The following is a 9,711-nucleotide window of genomic DNA, read 5'->3' as shown; positions in this document are numbered from 1 at the left end:
GCCGTAACGCTGCCTTGTCGGTGGCTCTGTCTGTAGTTGGAAAGGACCGATCCCGTCAGCGGAAGTGCCAAGCCAGAGCAGTCAAACGGAATGCCAGGCAGCGCGGGGCGGTTGCCACGGGACCCCCCAAAATCCTGCCATCTGCAAATCCACCCGCGTCGGTGTAAGTACACGTTACGGCAGCAGGACTTCATGCAAGCTGAAACGTGACGTGTTGAGCGTGGGAATCCCTTACAGGGGTCACAGCGTTTTGGCTTCACGGGAGAGAACGCCGGGCAAAGGATTTCCAGCGGAGCAGAGGCTGTCCTTTTCTCGTGCCTGTGTGGAATTTTTGATGCTGTCCCAAGGCGAATCCTGTGTTTAAGAATTACAGTGATTGTGTCGGTACGTTCTGTAAAGCCCACCTGTCCTCCCTTCCCTGCTCAACCAGCGCCTTCCCTTCTGTCCCACTAGTCAGAACTTGTACTCGCGCACCCCGTCAGTAGGTGCAGGTAGAGAAACAGACAGGATATGTTTTGAATCACCCAGGGTGTTTCCTGCGCTTTGGGAAAACGAACTCTGTTGTCGTCACTTACGTGCTTACAAGTATTCGCCACACAAGGGTTTCTAAGATCCGGAAGAAATTAAGAGCTGGTTGGCAGGGAGTCACCGAACTGTCATGGGCAGTGCATAAGCTGCATCCTGGGAAGCGGCAACCACCCCAAACGGGTGTTTTGGTTCTGTTATCTTGGCAACGGCAAGCACAGACAGCAGGTACGTGCTCACGATAGGCGCTGTCGTTTCTCATGGTGAGGCTGGAACAAACCGGTTGTTATACAGAACCTTTCACCTCGTTCCGAATCTGATGGTTCTGACAAAACTAAAAAAAAGACAAAGGTTTTTTTGGCTTTTTTTTAAAAGCCAAAAGGCCTTTTTTTTTCAAAAAGCCAAAAGCCAAAGCATAAACTCGAAGGTGTATACAGGTACAGATCTGCACTTCACAGGACAGTTTCTTCTCATTACTGTCCTCGTTACCATCATTTCAGTGTTTCCATAGCATTGAGAAACAGACGTGAAAACAAGTCCCTGTCTCTCACGTCCCTTCCCGGCCCATAGGATGAGTAGCTTGCATCATCTCTGGGGTGTGTGCGTGGCGGGGGGCAGCGGAGCGTGTGGGTAAAAACAAATGGCTGAGAACGAGAAGGTAGAAAAACTGAGCTGTGATAGGTGAGAGTTGGCTCCACAGCTCACAGCCGCCCCTCGGGTACAACGCAGCAGCAGCTCCTGTACCTGCACAGCAACTCCTTACTGATCCTTGCTCCATAAAACTCAGAAACAGCCAAAAGAGTTTGTGTTTCTTCCTTTTTTTTTTTTTTTGAATGGGGAATTCTCCGTCTTCTAGGAAAGCAAAACCTCTTCCCTAGCTCTACCATCTTTTGCCGAAGTTCTACCCATCTTCTCCAGCATCCTTTCGCTTTACCTGTCGTTTAGGAAGCATTTTAACCGGAACTGTCCATCTTCATCAGCATTTTTATTTTGAACAAGACTATGGCACCCCCAGAAATAATTTGGACTTTGGGAATGAGCTAAAGCCAGGTCTTCGGTGTGTAAAGGCTGTCGTGGAAAAAGAAGAGGGATGGAGGTAGGGGAGGGTTCCTCACCGACGGAGCACGGGGAGAAGGCACAGCACGCGGTGCGGAAGGAGACAGGGGTCAACAGTTACTACATGGCAAGCCCGGCAGCGGGAAGCGTGAACTAGCAGTGGAAGGGGGACACCCCAGGAGGATGGAAAGGCAGCAGGGGAGTGTTACGATCCAGCTGACTGCTGGAAAAAGTGCTTTGGTGGAGGCCGGTTTGTCTTTGCGGATTAGTGTGAGCTGGAAAGGAGAAACGGCAAGGGGAGCAAAGCAGCGTCGGGTTTGAACCCTAGCAGTGGGAGGAGGAAGACTCATAGGTACCATGACAAGGCTGAGATGGCCTATGTTAGCATTTTTAAAAAGAGGAATGGTCCATTTTTTTTTTCTTTCATTTTATTACATTTTACAAGGGGTTTTGTGCAGTTCTCCAAGGGTTTTTCCTTTTTTTTTTTTTTTTTTGTTGTGGTTATGATACTGACCAATAAAAGCAGCGTTATCTCAGCTGGGTGAAATACCACATACCTTCAAGAAGCTAGCAGTGAACTTGGGTGCACTGACAGGGACACGGGTAGTAATGAATCAAGGAATGACACAGTTGGTCAGGAATATTTTCTTCTTTTTTTTTTTTTTCTGAAACATGGGAGCAGGCTTCCAAGCCTCTACCCTTCAGAGAGAAATAAAAACTGTTTACAAAAAAAAGTTACACTGTAGAACTTCATCGTGATCTGTAAATAGTCTGTGTAACCATTTCAAAGAGTTGAAGTTTTCTCGTATTAAAAGCGCCCTAAATTTCAAAATGACATCAGTTTATTGGAATGATTTTAGATACGAAGACAAGCTGCTTAACCCAGATGACATTCAGCTAGAAGGAAGAGAACGCACGGCACTACTAAAAATTGAAAGTTAATTGTTATCGCCAGCTAGCCATCCACCAGCATTCATCCATTTGAAAATCAGCATTCCTGAGAGAGAAGGTGGGGACGAGCCAGCAAAGGCAGGGAGATCTGCAGAATGACCACGCACTGTTTTCCACCTCTAGCTGCACCCCATATTGCTGTGTATAGGTCAGCACTAAAATGGAATTTGGTAGCAAAATCTACCGTGTGCTTGTGCTTCTCCTCGTTAGGAGCTGCCGCGTGTGGTAAATAAAGGGTATTTGCAAAGTCGGACACCAACAAGTAAGGATTAACCACCACATCAGAAATAATGAGCCTTGACAGATCTAGGGTTAAATACTTTAAAATTAGATCCAGCTGAAAGCCGAATCTTGTCGCTTAGCAACGGCTGCATGGGATGCTGCTGTCACTCAGCGGATGCTTCTCTGGAGAGTTAACGTTATGCTCACAGAAAGCGGGTTATGATTGGGTCAAGGTGACATCATGCAGCACAGCGGCATCGTTTTCTTAAGGTAGCGTGCAACACGATCGCGCTCGAGCTCATACCCAGATTTGTGCCGCCACTCGGAGATTTTTGGGAAACCTCTTTTCTTTTGTAATGGCTCAGCTCTGCCTCCGCCTTACCTGCCCCGCGGAAGGGCTCGCCGAGTCAGCGCGAAACAGCAGGTCGTTTCGGCCAGCTCACCGTAGCCAAACTCAACAGGTGCATTTTTAATCTTTTCACCTTACTCGGAGCCAACAGGAAAGCGAAACGCCTGTGATTTGCGGAGTCTGGTTGTGCATTCGGAGCATGGAAACCTCCAGCAGCCATCCGGAAAACATGCACAAAGCTTACGAGGGAGAATAAAATGTACCCTTACTGAAAATAACTGAAAATTTAGTTTGCTGAGCTAATTTTAGCATTTAGACCAACTGGGAGCCTACTGGATCTTAGTAAGAAACCAAGATACCGAGTTAATTAAATTAAAAAAAAGGCCTTTGAGGCATGAAAGCTATTTTTAAAAGTGATGCTGTGTAAAGGTTGATACAGGCACCTACAGAGATGTTGCTGAACACGTGCCTGCCAACTGCAAAGCACATTGGTGCTTCTGAGGTTGGGCTGGTAGGGACCAACCTGCATCTCTAGGCAGGAAAATACCCAAGTGCTTAACAGCTACCAGCGTTTTTGAAATGGATACAGAAATTAGGTATTCAGTCCAGTCTAGTATGGCTGCCCACTGGGGCTTGGAAAGTCAAGATACTATGGAAACAGGTTATAAAAGCAACATGGATGAGGCTTTGAGCAACCTGGTCTAGTGGAAGGTGTCCCTGCCCATGGCAGGGGGGTTGGAACTGGGTGACCTTTAAGGTCCCTTCCAACGCAAACCCTTCTGTGAGTCTGTGATTCAGTTAGATGTACCTCATTTTAAGGAACAGTGCATCCTTCTCTGCATGTTGAGAGAGCACAGACGGTACTTGGCTGAGGGTAGTCATTCCAACCACTCCAATGGCGGGTGACAATGGCAGATGTAGCATCTCCTAGTAAGACGTGAGGCAAAACCGCCTTTGAGCCCTCCCCACTTTTTTAATCAAAAAACCCTCACCCCTGTAGATAACTGCAAAGTGAGCTGAACGGCAGCATGCACTGAGGACATACATACCATGGCTGCCAAAACCCGTCCTTCTTCCTTTATTTGGATAGGCTGTGCCAAAAGGGAGTTCCAGGAGAGGTCACTGAGACACAATCAGGGCAGATCTCGTCAAACCACGTTCCAGGTCACGAACTACCAACTTTTTCTGCCCTCTGGGTCCTCGCCGTTCGGCAGTGACGGGAAGAGAACGGAGACATGGATGTGCGGGTGGACACCAGGACTAGGCGACTGTACATGACCGCGGTACAGGCCACGACAAGCCTGGGACGTAGCAGGCAGCAGCGGCGCTGCGACGTCAGGGGGGGTGTTAGAGGCGGGTTACAGAAAGCACCAGCACTCTACGGGTGTCTGTGGCTCCTCTCGTACACGTGCCAGCAGGCTGAACTCAGGCTGGAACTGATGTACAGGAAGGCGGTTAAGGGGAGGGAAGGTCACGTCTTCCAAAGGGAAACCCAATACTCTTTGTTTGTTTAATAAGTCGAGTACTAAGGAGGGAAATGGTTGCTTTTGTACTGGTGGAATAGGAAAAAAAACACTCTGATGGTCAGTGGGGAGCTGTTCAAACTAACGCTGGCAGACCTTAGCTGCAAGTAGTAACTTCCAGGAGAGCCTTCTGGGAGAAAAGGGGGAACAAGAAACCCAACTGACATGAAGACCCAAAATTCGAGCAGAGGTGACATCGCTTTGCCCTTCCAGGTGCGAGAACGACTCTCGCAGGCAAAAACGGGGAGGAGAGTTGCTGTGTCCAAAGGTGCTGGGAAAGTTCGCAGGAACACGGCGGGACTCGCACGTGGTGACCGTGAAGCGCACCAGTTCGCGCGTTTACTCACACCGAGAACACTTCCAGGGATCTGGAAGCTCAAGATCTGTGAAAGCATAACCTTACTCTGTATCAAATTTAGACATCCTTTCTTTTTTCGCAAATCTAATCTATTATCTCCTCAACAAATGTCCTTAAAATACGGGTGGTGTAAGCGGGTAATTGCTTCGGTTAATGCTTTACTTCGAGAGCTGTGGCTCCATACCGAGGGTTATTTGCAGTAAGTTGTAACAGAGGAAAACACTCTTGGGAAATTTAAAAATCCAACTTAAGGCTCTCCTAGCACAACACAGTAACAATTAGAAAGATGTCATTAAGGTACGATACATAGCTGTGATTTTGCCCAAACCCGTCAGCGCAGTTGTCCTCCTATCAGGGTATTAAGACGAACGCTGAAGGGAGGACACTAACAGCACGTCCATGTCCTGTAACCGGCGAGTGAGTTAAGTAGTGTTCGATATGGTGAAGGCAAGCCTTGGTCAAAGTCTGCTCCAAGTACTGCCAAAGGAACGGTGGTATTTCCCTCCGATCCTGCAGCGGAAACTCAACTCGGAGATGGCGGTAGGTTACAAAATAAAAATAGAGGAGGCGGACCACCGTCTGCCTTTAAGAGAGGGAAGCGTCATGTCCCATCTCGGTCCCCTCCTCTGGTACCTCCTGCCTCTCGGGCACTGGGAGGGCACACGTCTGCACGCGCTTCCAGGGAAAGCTGCCCTGGGAGAGGTGAGCGGGAAGCGGGATGGGGAGCGCTCAGCTGCAGCGGTACGGATGCAGCGCTGCAAATAACCACAGATCTTCCTGCGAGCAGAAAAGAGATTGGGGTTATTTCCATTTACACAAATGCTTCGGCACGGGAGGGCGGAAGGTATGCCATGGTCTCAGCGCTCTCCGAGATGTCAAAGCATTCCTCGAATTCCAGGTTTAAGGGTGAAATCTTGGCCTTAATGAGATGCTCGTCAAATATGACCGGCCAGCTGTGGATGAACCTGACTGTAGGCGAATCCCGCTGTGGATTGAGGGGGTTCTGTGACTGCACAGATGGCTCCCACATCCTTGCAACAGCCCTAACCGAGCCGAGGCGTACGACGAATTACGCACTGGGCTGTTCACACCGGCCCAGTCTTGGGGAAGAGACGTAGACGGCAAGGGAGGGCACTTGGAGCACCCCCTGAGAGCAGGGTCTGCAGATAAAGAGAGAACACAGCGCTTTCTGTTTGCAATGCTGTTTATTTTAGAAAAGCCCCTTCGATCATCTGAATGAAAAACGTGGGCAGAAAAGTCACAAATGTTATAAAACAAAGTTTATTCTGCAATATTTTGTCATAATGAATTGCATCTCTTTGGTAAAAATAAACTTTATAAACATTTTAATTAACAGAGATTAGCATACAAAAAACTAAACTTCTGTAAATCGTCTTTAAAACGGGTAAAGGACTAAACTGGAGGAAAAAGGGTTAGAATTGGTCACCTACTGGCAAAATTATTCTAAACAAACCCAAGGACGTTGCTTATGCTACATTAGAAACAAGCTAACGGGAACAGTTTAGAAACAACTCTGGTTCATTTGATCAGAAAGCATTCTTACAATTCACTTTTAAATAAATAATAGTTACAATGAATTGGCAATTATAAAATGTATAATATCACTATATGGCAGTAACATAATACTTTTAATTATGCACTTTTTAGTTTGAAGAAATGTACACTTATAAAACAGACTCGATAATGGCACTGGCAGTTAGGTGTGAAGAATGTGCTTTGAGATATAATGGCAGGTGCAACATTTAAAATATTCTGCCTTTTCTTTTCAATAAATATTTTGACTACACCATTATTAATGTGTACGAGCATATTTTGCTTTAACCAGAGCTTGTACTTACTTTTCCGGCTGACGAAAAGCTGCAAACCAGACAACTTGCGTTTTACTGTTGGATTTTAAAACGTTTGATGTGACTTTCGCAAAAGCAGTAATTTAGTGTTGGAATCTGAAAGGCCAATCGAGGTTCGGACAGTCTTCAGGTCAGGTTTACCCTGAACAGAGCAGCCTCCCTTGCACACGAGCCTCATACGCTCCTTCACTGTATTGAAAGAACTGGATGCGGTCCATTAATACTTTTCTTGCCAAAATACAGCCGGGTCAACCACTGGCATGAACATTTCACATATGTCACTAAAAAAACCCGAAACCCAACAATCAAAATAACTTTTAATTATACTCCATTTATACTATATACACCAGGGTCTTTAACTGAGGTGGCAAACAAACCCAAACCCAGTGCTGGGTTGGTGAGCGAAAGGAGGGCAGCTGTTCTCCCCCTGCCAAGCGGGGTGCTCTCCCACTGAGCGGCCTTTGCCCGCTGGGCAGAGGCGTGGGACAACGTGCTGGAATAGGTCAGGGGCGCAGATCAGCTGCGTCCTCCTTCGCCAAGGGGAAAGGGAAGATGGCAAAGCACGAAGAGCGTGGCCCCACCTCCCCCCTTCCACAGTTCCAGTTCTCCCAGGCTGAAAGCTGTAAGGATGGATGCAGCTATCACCGTTAACTTCTGATTAGTATGGTTTTACTGCTCGTTGCATATGGCAATTAAATTAGTTGTTAGCATCCCGACCCTATCCCTTCAGAAACACGGAAGTCATTATCACCACCTTCAGGGTTAACAGCGGCACAGCCACACTCCCAGTGAGTATTGACCTTCTCACATTTTATCTGGGGCAAAAAAACCAATTCAGAACCAAACCACGGAGCCAGCTATGGCCACAGCTTCCAGAACACCCAGACCTTGATCCAGCTTTCACTGGAAGCTACAGAAAAGCTGCAACCACCTTCAGCGGGAGCTAGACCGCACGCCTCTTCAACAGCGTGCAACCGAAATCCCGGCACCCAGCGAAATCCCAGACACCTAACAATTTCTGTGTAGCTGAACCCTCGTTTTTTTGCACTGACACAAACTCTGCAGTTTTCCATCCAGGGTACAACCGCAACCCATGAGCAAAAAGCAGTTCCACCAAGCGTTCGCATCTCCACATCCCCTAAGAACCACTGCGTGGGTACTTCGTTTTCCTTTAAGTAGCGAGTTTTACCCCCACTATCCATCGGTCACACACCCGACAGCAGATCGAATCAGCGAATGCACCACTTGCGATAGCCAGGACATGCAGGCGGCACACACGTTGCCCTGTGAGGGGTGTAGGTTAATGGGTATTCACACATTTTTTTTTTTCTTCCCTTTCAAGAAATAAAACAAATCAGGCTTAAAACTGAAATAACTGGGTAAAAAAAAAAGAACAAAACCAAACCCACTTTTTTCCTAGTGTTTGTGCTTTACAAAAAACCATAATGTTGGCTTTAAATTCCAAACCACAAAGAACCTCAGATACTTCAGGCTTGATCCAACAGCCACTGAGTCAGCGGGAGCACCACTGTTGTCTTCAAGAGGCACTGGAACAGGCCCTCAGAGCAACAGACCTTCAGCAGCATGGCTGTGTTCGTATTCAAAGGAGACAGTTTATGGCAGTATCCATGAACAGACTGACAAGTAAGAAAAAACAAAAATCAAAAAAACCCCACCCTACATTGATCAAAAAAAAAGGCCTCCAAATAGCCAGAAAAATATATTAGGGAAAGGATAACTTTTGGCTCAGTCCAGCACTGTTTTCAACAACCCAAACAGTGGACATTGGTTTCCTAGGTGGCTCTGCTCCTAATTTTCAACCAGTTTGCCCAACACCTGCTGGAAGCAACAGCTTCATGCCTTCGCGAGAAGATGTATGGCACATCGTGCTCCCTGTCGGAACAGGAAAGACGCCCTTTGACAGTTGCATACCACCCTGCAACATACTTAAGGCATCCTCGTACTCACAGTACTGTTAAAACCCACTCCAACAGAACTGCTTACCCATTTCTGAACAGAAAAGTTAAACCAAAAAAAGAAGTCATCTACAAGGAGAGGTAAGTAATCACCACTGATTTTAAAAGAAAAAAAAAAAAAGGAAAGAAGTTCACTGTATCAGCAAAACATTTTTGGCCGAAGGATGTCTGGGAACTATAAAGAGATTTTTTTATTGCAAGAAATGAATTGTGAAGGAATTTCTTCCTGAAACAGAGAGTTCCTCCTGAGCTACGACGCACACCCAAAGGCTAAAGCCGAGCCTAGCCCACCAGATGCCCCGTATGCAGCAGGAGGCGGAAAGGACGCACACAGCACAAGGCACAGTGATGGGGGAAACCAAACGGACAGCCCATGGGACAAAAACCGACGAGCGTTGGGGGGAAGGGGCAAAAAAACCTCCAAGCAATTCAGGGGTGACTGATCCAAAAGGAAGCTATTCTACGTTGTCTCAGATTAGGGGGTAGGATGTTCCCTTTTCAGCAGCCGTTCACCACCTAAAGCCTCCACCTCGTCCATGCTGTCACCACTGTCAACTGTTGGGTTGTTTTCCCCCCACCAAACTGGTATCAGGGAGCGGAAGGGTAGATGTTGCAGGACTAGGCAGCTATGAGATACTCAGCAGTGGTGGTGACAAGGGGAAGCATCAAACGTGGCAAGTGGCAGCTTTCACTGTCGGATACATCCAAGGTGCGTGTATGCATGGGTGCATCTGCATAAAAAGGACATCCCACCCCCCTCCACCCCTCCCAAAAAAAAAAAGATAATTTGTCTTAATATGAAAAAAACCCTCTGTTTTCCTTCAGGAATCTGACCTGCACACAGCAGATTTGGGGGAAGGAGGGAAAAAAAAAAAAACAAAGA

This window comes from Eurypyga helias, unplaced genomic scaffold (assembly GCF_000690775.1).
Source record: "Eurypyga helias isolate BGI_N326 unplaced genomic scaffold, ASM69077v1 scaffold1736, whole genome shotgun sequence".
Lineage (NCBI taxonomy): Eukaryota > Metazoa > Chordata > Aves > Eurypygiformes > Eurypygidae > Eurypyga > Eurypyga helias.
Note: the sequence above shows the minus strand (reverse complement) of the source record.